Genomic DNA, 10,934 nt, shown 5'->3' with positions numbered 1-10,934 from the left:
GAAATGCAAAATACATATAAAACAATGTAAATTTGTTTCAAAATATATATACGAATACACACAAAATAACGTAGATTTCTATAAAAATATATACAAAATACACATAAAAAGAAGTAAATACGTATAAACAAATGTATACAAAATACACATAAAATAATACCAATAAAAGAATGTGTATTTGTATAAATATAAATATACAAAATACACATAAAATAACGTAAATTTGTATTAAACTATATACAAAAATACACAGAAGTAATTAAATTTGTATGAAAATATATATACAAAATAAAAATAAAATAAGCTAAATTTGAGTTGAAATGTATATACAAAATACATAAAATAATGTAAATTTGTATCAAATATATACACAAATACACATTTAATAACGTTAATTTGTTTAAAAATATATAAACAAAATACACATTAAATATTTTGAAAACACGTATAAAAAACATGTACAAAATACTCATATAATCATGTAATTCGTATCAAAATAAATAAACAAAATAGCAATAAAATAATAATAATAATAATAATAATAATAATATTAAATGGTCTATTCATTTGTAGGAAGCCATTAAATAATGTAAACTCGCGTCAAAATAAATAAACAAAATATCAATAAAAGAATGTGTATTTGTATGAAACTAGATATAGAAAATACACATAAAATAACATAAATTTGTATAAAACTATATACAAAAAAACACAAAAATAATTTTAATTTGTATGAAAATAAATATACAAAATACACATAAAATTAGGTAAATTTGTATTGAAATACATATACAAAATAAATTTAAAATAATGTAAATTTGAATGAAATTATATAAAGAAATACACTTAAAATAACGTAAATTTGTATAAAATATATATAAAAAATACACATTAAATAATGAAAATATGTATAAAAAAATATATACAAAACACAAATAGTATAATATAAAATCGTATCAAAATATATACACAGAATATTAATAAAATAATGTAAATTTGTATGAAAACTAAGATGCAAAATACCTATAAAATAACGCATTTTTTTAAAATAATATATACCAAGATACTCATAAAATATTTGAATTTGTATTAAAATAAATATACAAAATGCACATACAATAAGGTAAATTTGTATTGAAATAGATATGCAAAATACATATAAAACAATGTAAATTTGTTTCAAAATATATATACGAATACACATATAATAACGTAGATTTCTATAAAATATATATACTAAATACACATAAAATTAAGTAAATACGAATAGAAAAAGTACACAAAATACACATAAAATAATGTAAATTCGTATAAATATAAATAAACAAAATACCAATAAACGAATGTGTATTTGTATAAATATAAATATACAAAATGCACATAAAATAACGTAAATTTGTATAAAACTATATACAAAAATACACAGAAGTAATTAAATTTGTATGAAAATAGATATACAAAATACACACAAAATAAGCTAAATTTGAATTGAAATATATATACAAAATACATAAAATAAAGTAAATTTGTTTCAAAATATTTTTAACAAATACACATATAATAACGTAAATTTGTATAAAATTATATAAACAAAATACACATTAAGTAATGTAAATACGTATAAAAAAATATGTAAAAAATACACAAATAATCATGTCATTCATATCAAAATAAATAAACAAAAAACTAATTAAATAATGTCAATTTCTATGAGAAAACATATACAAAATACACATAAAATAACGCAAATTTCTATAAAAATATATGTACAAAAATGCACATAAAATTAATTTGCATAAAAAATATATATACAAAACACACATTAGATAATGTAAATGAGTATAAAAATATGTATACAAAATACCTATGAAATAATCTAAATTCGTATCGAGTTAAATTAAGAAAATAACAATAAATTAATGTAATTTTGGATGAAAATATATATAGAAAACACACATAAAATAACCTAAATACAAATACAAATAAACACATTAAATAATTTAAAATTGAATGAAATAAATATACAAAATAAACATAAAATAAGGTAAATTTGTAATAAAATATATGTAAAAATACACATAAAATAATATAAATTTGTATGAAAATATATATACAAATACACATAAAATAACATGAATTTGTATAAAATTTGTTTCAAAATATATACGAATACAAACAATAAAATAACGTAATTTTTTATGAAAATGTATATATAAAATACACATAAAATAACTTATATACGTAGAAAAATATATATACAAAATACACATAAAATAATGTAAACTCGTAACAAAATAAATACACAAAACTCCAATAAAAGAATGTATATTTGTAGAAAAATATATATACAAAAAGCAAATAAAATAACTTAAATTTGTATAAAAATATATACAAAAATACACAAAAATTATTTAAGTTTGTTTGAAAATAGATATGCAAAATACACATAAAGTTAGGCATATTTGTATTGAAATACATATACAAAACTCTCATAAAATAATGTAAATTTGTATAAAAATATATATACAAATACACTAAAATAACGTAAATTTGGATAAAATATATATATACAAAATATACATTAAATATTTTAAATATGTATAAAAATATATTATATTATATATATTTTTAATGACATTTGCGTTATTTATGTGTATTTTGTATATGTTTTCTCATAGAAATTTACATTATTTTATTGGTATTTTGTCTATTTATTTTGATACGAATTACATGATTGTTTGTGTATTTTGTACATTTTTTTATACGTATTTACATTATTTAATGTGTATTTTGTTTATATATTTTTTTACAAATTTACGTTATTATATGTGTATTTTTATAAGTATTTTGATAAAAATTTACATTATTTTATGTATTTTGTATATATATTTCAATTCAAATTTAGCTTATTTTATGTGTATTTTGTATATCTATTTTAATACAAATTTAATTACTTTTATGTATTTTTGTACATAGTTTTATATAAATTTACGTTATTTTATGTGTATTTTGTATATTTATCTTTTATTAGTATTTTGTTTATTTATTTTGATACGAGTTTACATTATTTTATGTGTATTTTGTATACATTTTTTTATACGTATTTACTTAATTATATGTGTATTTTGTATATATATTTTTATAGAAATCTATGTTATTTTAGGTGTATTCCTTTATATATTTTGAAACAAATTTACATTGTTTTTTTATGTATTTTGCGTATCTATTTCAATACAAATTTTCCTTATTGTATGTGCATTTTGTATACTTATTTTAATACAAAATCAGATATTTTATGTGTTTTCGTATATATATTTTTATAAAAAATGCGTTATTGTATGGGTATTTTGCATCTTAATTTTCATACAAATTTACATTATTTTATTAATATTTACATTATTCTATTTGTGTTTTGTAATACACAAATAGAATAATGTAAAATCGTATCATAATAAATACATAGAATGTAAATAAAATAATGTAAATTTGTATGAAAATAAAGATGCAAAATACCCATAAAATATTCAAAATACACATGAAAGGATGTAAATACGTATATATATATATATATATATATATATATATATATATATATATATATACATATATATATATATATATATATATATATATATATATATATATATATATATATATATATATATATATATATATATATATATATATATATATATATATATATATATATATATATATATATATATATATATATATATATATATATATATATATATATATATATATATATATATATATATATATGTATATATATATATATATACAAAATACACATAAGATAACATAAATTTGTATAAGACTATATACAAAAATACACAAAAATAATTTAAATTTGTATGCAAATAAATATACAAAATACACATAAAATTAGGTAAATTTGTATTGAAAAACATATACAAAATACACATAAAATAATGTAAATTTGAATGAAAATACATAAATAAATACAATTAAAATAACGTAAATTTGAATAAAAAAATATATACAAAACACAAATAGAATAATGTAAAACCGTATCAAAATAAATACACAGAATATTAATAAAATAATGTAAATTTTTATGAAAATAAAGAAGCAAAATACCCATAAAATAACGCATTTTTTTATAGAAATATATTTATACAAAAATACACATAAAAAAATTAATTTGCATTAAAATAAATAAACAAAATACATATACAATAAGGTAAATCTGTATTGAAATAGATTTGCAAAATACATATAAAACAATGTAAATTTGTTTCAAAATATATATACGAATACACATAAAATAACGTAGATTTGTATAAAAATATATATACAATATACACATAAAATGAAGTAAATACGTATAAAAAAATGTATACAAATTACACATAAAATAATGTAAATTCGTATCAAAATAAATAAACAAAATACCAAAAAAAGAATGTGTATTTCTATAAATATAAATATACAAAATACACATAAAATAACGTAAATTTGTATAAAACTATATACAAAAATACACAAAAGTAATTAAATTCGTATGAAAATAGATATAAAAAATACAGATAAAATAAGCTAAATTTGAATTGAAATATATGTACAAAATACATGAAATTAAGTAAATTTGTATCAAAATATTTATACAAATACACATATAATAACGTAAATTTGTATGAAAATATATAAACGAAATACACATTAAATAATGTAAATACGTATAAAAAATATGTACAAAATACACATATAATCATGTAATTCGTATCAAAATAAATAAACAAAATACCAATAAAATAATATAAATTTGTATGAGTAAACGTGTATGTTGCATATTTTTTCAATACAAATTTATCTTATTATATACGCATTTTGTATATTAATTTTAATACAAATTTAATTATTCGATGTGTATTTTTGTATCTGTATTTTTATAAACATATGCTTTATTTTTTGGGTATTTTACATCTTTATTTTCATACAAATTTACATTATTTTTTTGATATTCTGCTCATTCATTTTGATACGAATTGAAGTTATTCTATGCGTATTTTGTATATATTTTTCATACAAATTTACGTTATTTTATGTGTATTTGTTTATATATTTTGACACAAATTTACAATATTTTATGGGTATTTTGTATATACATTTCAAAAGAAATTTACCTAGTTTTATGTGTATTTTGTATACCTATTTTCATACAAACTCAAATTATTTATATGTATTTTTGTATATATTTTAACACAAATTTTAGTTATGTTATGTGTATTTTGTAAATCTATTTTCATTCAAATATATATTATTTTATTGGTGTTTTGCTGATTTATATTGATACGAATTTACATTATTTTATATGTACTTTGTATATATATTTTTATACGCTTTTACATTATTTAATATTTATTTTGAATATATATTTTTATACAAATTCATGGTATTTTATGTGTATTTGTATATATATTTTCATATAAATATACATTATTTTATGTGTATTTTGTACATATATTTTATTACAAATCTACCTTATTTTATGTTTATTTTGTATGTGTATTTTGTATATTTATATTTATCCAAATACACATTCTTTTATTGGTATTTTGTTTATTTATTTTAATTCGAATTTACATTATTTTATGTATATTTTGTATAATTTTTTTATACGTATTTACTTAATTTTATGTGTATTTTGTATATATATTTTTATAGAAATCTACGTTTTTTTATTTGTATTCGTATATATATTTTGAAACAAATTTACATTGTTTTATATGTATTTTTGCATATCTCTTTCAATACAAATTTACCTTATTGTATGTGCATTTTGTACATTTATTTCAATGCAAATTTAAATATTTTATGTGTATTTTGGTATATATATTTTTATAAGAAATGCGCTATTTTATGGGAATTTTGCATCTTTATTTTCATACAAATTAACATTATTTTATTAATATTCGGCGTATTTATTTTGATACGATGTTACATTATTCTATTTTCTTTTTGTATATACTTTTTATACATATTTACATTATTTAATGTGTATCTTGCATATATATTTTATACAAATTTATTATCTATTATCTATTTTCATACAAATACACATTCTTTTCATGATATTTTGTTTATTTATTTTGACACGAATTTACATTATTTGATATGTATTTTGTATATATATTTTTATACGTATTTACATAATTTCATATGTATTTTGTATATATATTTCTATAGAAATCTACTTTATTTTATGTGTATTCGTATATATATTTTGAAACAAATTTACATTGTTTTATATGTATTTTTGAATATCTCTTTCAATACAAATTTACCTTACTGTATATGCATTTTGTATATTTATTTCAATACAAATTTAAATATTTTATGTGTATTTTCTTAAATATATTTTTATAAAAAATGCGATAATTTTTGGGAATTTTGCATCTTTATTTTCATACAAATTTACATTATTTTATTGATATTCTGTGTATTTATTTTGATACGATTTTACATTATTCTATTTGTTTTTTGTATATATTTACATTATTTAATGTGTATCTTGCATATATATTTTATACAAATTTACATTATTTTAAGTGTATTTGTTTATATATTTTCAGTGAAATTTACATTATTTGATGTGTATTTTGTATATGTATTTCAATACAAATTTACCTAATTAAAATTATTTTTGTGTATTTTTGTATATAGTTTTATACAAATTTAGGTTATTTTATGTACGCATTTACATTATTTAGCGTGTGTTTTGTATATATATTTTTATGCAAATTTACTTTATTTTATGTGCATTTTTGTACATATATTTTTATAGAAATTTGCGTTATTTGTATATGTTTTCTCATACAAATTTACATTATTTTATTGCTATTTTGTTTGTTTATTTTGATACGAATTACTGATTATTTGTGTATTTTGTACATATTTTTTATACGTATTTACATTACTTAATGTGTATTTTGTTTATATATTTTTAAACAAATCTACGTTATCATATGTATTTGTATAAATATTTTGATACAGATTTACATTATTTTATGTATTTTGTATGTACATTTCAATTCAAGTTTAGCTTATTTTAGCTGTATTTTGTATATATATTTTCATACAAATTTAATTACTTCTGTGTATTTTTGTATATAGTTTTATACAAATTTACGATATTTTTTGTGTATTTTGTATATTTATATTTATACAAATACACATTCTTTTACTGGTATTTTGTTTATTTATTTTGATACGATTTTTATGTGTATTTTGTATTAATTTTTTTATACGTATTTACTTCATTTTATGTGTATTTTGTATATATTTTTATAGAAATCTACGTTATTTTATGTGTATTCGTATATATATTTTGAAACAAATTTACATTGTTTTATATGTATTTTTGAATATGTCTTTCAATACAAATTTACCTTACCATATATTCCAAAATACACATAAAAAAATTAAATTTGTATTAAAATAAATATACAAAAAACACATACAATAAGGTAAATTTGTATTGAAATAGATATGCAAAATACATATAAAACAATGTAAATTTGTTTCAAAATATATATACTTAAACAAAAAATAACGTAGATTTCTATAAAAATATATATACAAAATACACATAAAATGAAGTAAATACGTATAAAAAAATGTATACAAAATACACATAAAATAATGTAAATTCGCATCAAAATAAATATACAAAATACCAATAAAAGAATGTGTATTTGTATAAATATAAATATACAAAATACACATAAAAAAACGTAAATTTATATAAAACTATATACAAAAATACACAGAAGTATTTTAATTTGTATGAAAATAGATATACAAAATAAGGTAAATTCGTTTCAAATTCATTAAACAAAATTCAGAAAAAAAGGACGTATATTTGTAGAAAAAATAAATATTCAAAATACACATAAAATAGCGAAAATTTGTATGAAAATATATAAAAAAATAAACAAAAATAATATTAATTTCTATGAAAATAAATAAAATTAGGTTAATTTGTATTGAAATACATATACAAAATACACATAAAAAATTGTAAATTTGAAAGAAAATATATAAACAAATACACATATAATAACGTAAATTTGTATGAAATATATGTACAAAATACACATTAAATAATGTAAATATGTATAAAAAAATATATACAAAACATAAATAGAATAATGTAAAATCGTATCAAAATATATACACAGAATATTAATAAAATAATGCAAATTTGTATGAAAATTAAGATGCAAAATACCTATAAATTAACGCATTTTTTATAAAATTATTGATACCAAAATACACATAAAATATTTCAATTTGTATTAAAATAAATATACAAAATGCACATACAATAAGGTAAATTTGTATTGAAATAGATATGCAAAATACATATAAAATAATGTAAATTTGTTTCAAAATATATATACGAATACACATAAAATAACGTAGATTTCTATAGAAATACATATACAAAATACACATAAAATTAAATAAATACGTATAAAAAAATGTATACAAAATAAACATAAAATAATGTAAATTCGTATAAATGCAAATAAACAATATACCAATAAAAGAATGTGTATTTGTATAAATATAAATATACAAACTGCACATAAAATAACGTAAATTTATATAAAACTATATACATAAAATAACGCAAATTTCTATAAAAATATATGTACAAAAATGAACATAAAATAAATTTGCATAAAAATATATATACAAAACACACATTAGATAATGTAAATGAGTATAAAAATATGTACAGAAAATACCTATGAAATAATCTAAATTCGTTTCGAATTAAATTAAGAAAATACCAGTAAAATAATATAATTTTGGATGAAAATATATATACAAAATACACATAAAATAACCTAAATACAAATACAAATATACACATAAAATATTGTATTTTGTATATACATTTCAATTCAAATTTAGCTTATTTTATCTGTATTTTGTATATCTATTTTCATACGAATTTAATTACTTCTGTGTATTTTTGTATATAGTTTTATACAAATTGACGTTATTTTATGTGTATTTTGTATATTTATATTTATACAAATACACATTCTTTTATTGGTATTTTGTTTATTTATTTTGATACGAATTTACATTATTTTATGTGTATTTTGTATACATTTTCTAATACGTATTTACTTCATTTTATGTGTATTTTGTATATATATTTTTATACAAATCTACGTTATTTTATGTGTATTCGTATATATATTTTGAAACAAATTTACACTGTTTTATATGTATTTTGCATATCTATTTCAATACAGATTTACCTTATTGTATGTGTATTTTGTATATTTTAATAGAAATTTATTTTTTCATGTGTATTTTGGTATGTATATTTTTATAAAAAATGCGTTATTTAATGGGTATTTTGGATCTTTATTTTCATACAAATTTACATTGTTTTATTAATATTCTGTGTATTTATTTTGATACGATTTTACATTATTCTATTTGTGTTTTGTATATATTTTTTTATACATATTTACATTATTTAATGTGTATTTTGTATATTTTAAAACAAATTTACGTTATTTTATGCGCATCTGTTAAAATATTTTGATACAAATTTACATTATTTTATGTATTTTGTATATATATTTCAATACAAATTTAGTTTTTTTTTATGTATATTTTGTATATCTATTTTCATTCGTATCAAAATAAATAAACAAAATAGCAATAAAATAATGTAAATTTGTATGAGAAAACATATACAAATACACATAAATTAACGCAAATTTCTAAAAAAATACATGTACAAAAATGCACATAAAATAAAGTAAATTTGCATAAAAATATATATACAAAACACACATTAAATAATGTAAATGCGTACATAAAATAACCTAAATTTGTATAAAACTATATACAAAAATACACAAAAATATTTAAAATTTGTATGAAAAGAAATATACAAAATACACATAAAATTAGGTAAATTTGTATTGAAATACTTATACAAAATACACATAGAATAATGTAAATTTGAATGAAAATATATAAACAAATACACTTAAAATAACGTAAATTTGTATAAAATATATATGCAAGATACACATTAAATAATGTAAATGTGTATAAAAAAATATATACAAAAAAGAAATAGAATAATGTAAAATCCTATCAATATAAATACACAGAATATCAATAAAATAATGTAAATTTGTATGAAAAGAAAGATGCAAAATTCCCATAAAATAGCGCATTTTTTTATAAAAATATATATACCAAAATACACATAAAATATTTAAATTTGTATTGAAATAAATATACAAAATGCATATACAGTAAGGTAAATATGTATTGAAAGAGATATTCAAAAATACATATAAAACAAAGTAAATTTGTTTCAAAATATATATACGAATACACATAAAATAACGTAGATTTCTATAGAAATATATATACAAAATACACATGAAATTATGTTAATACGTATAAAAATATATATACATAATACATATCTAGGTAAATTCGTGTCAAAATAAATAAACAAAATATCATGAAAAGAATGTGTATTTGTATGAAAATAAATAATAGATAATAAATTTGCGTGAAATATATATGCAAGATACACATTAAATAATGTAAATATGTATAAAAAATATATATACAAAAAACAAATAGAATAATGTAACATTGTATCAAAATAAATATAAAGAATATTAATAAAATAATGTAAATTTGTATGAAAATAAAGATGCAAAATTCCCATCAAATAGCGCATTTCTTATTAAAATATATATACCAAAATACACATAAAATATTTAAATTTGTATTGAAATAAATATACAAAATGCACATACAATAAATGTATTGAAAGAGATATGCAAAAATACATATAAAACAATGTAAATTTGTTTCAAAATATATTTACG

The sequence above is a fragment of the Eriocheir sinensis genome, unplaced genomic scaffold (genome assembly GCF_024679095.1).
Source record: "Eriocheir sinensis breed Jianghai 21 unplaced genomic scaffold, ASM2467909v1 Scaffold219, whole genome shotgun sequence".
In the NCBI taxonomy this organism is placed as follows: Eukaryota; Metazoa; Arthropoda; class Malacostraca; order Decapoda; family Varunidae; genus Eriocheir; species Eriocheir sinensis.
This window is presented reverse-complemented; position numbering follows the sequence as displayed.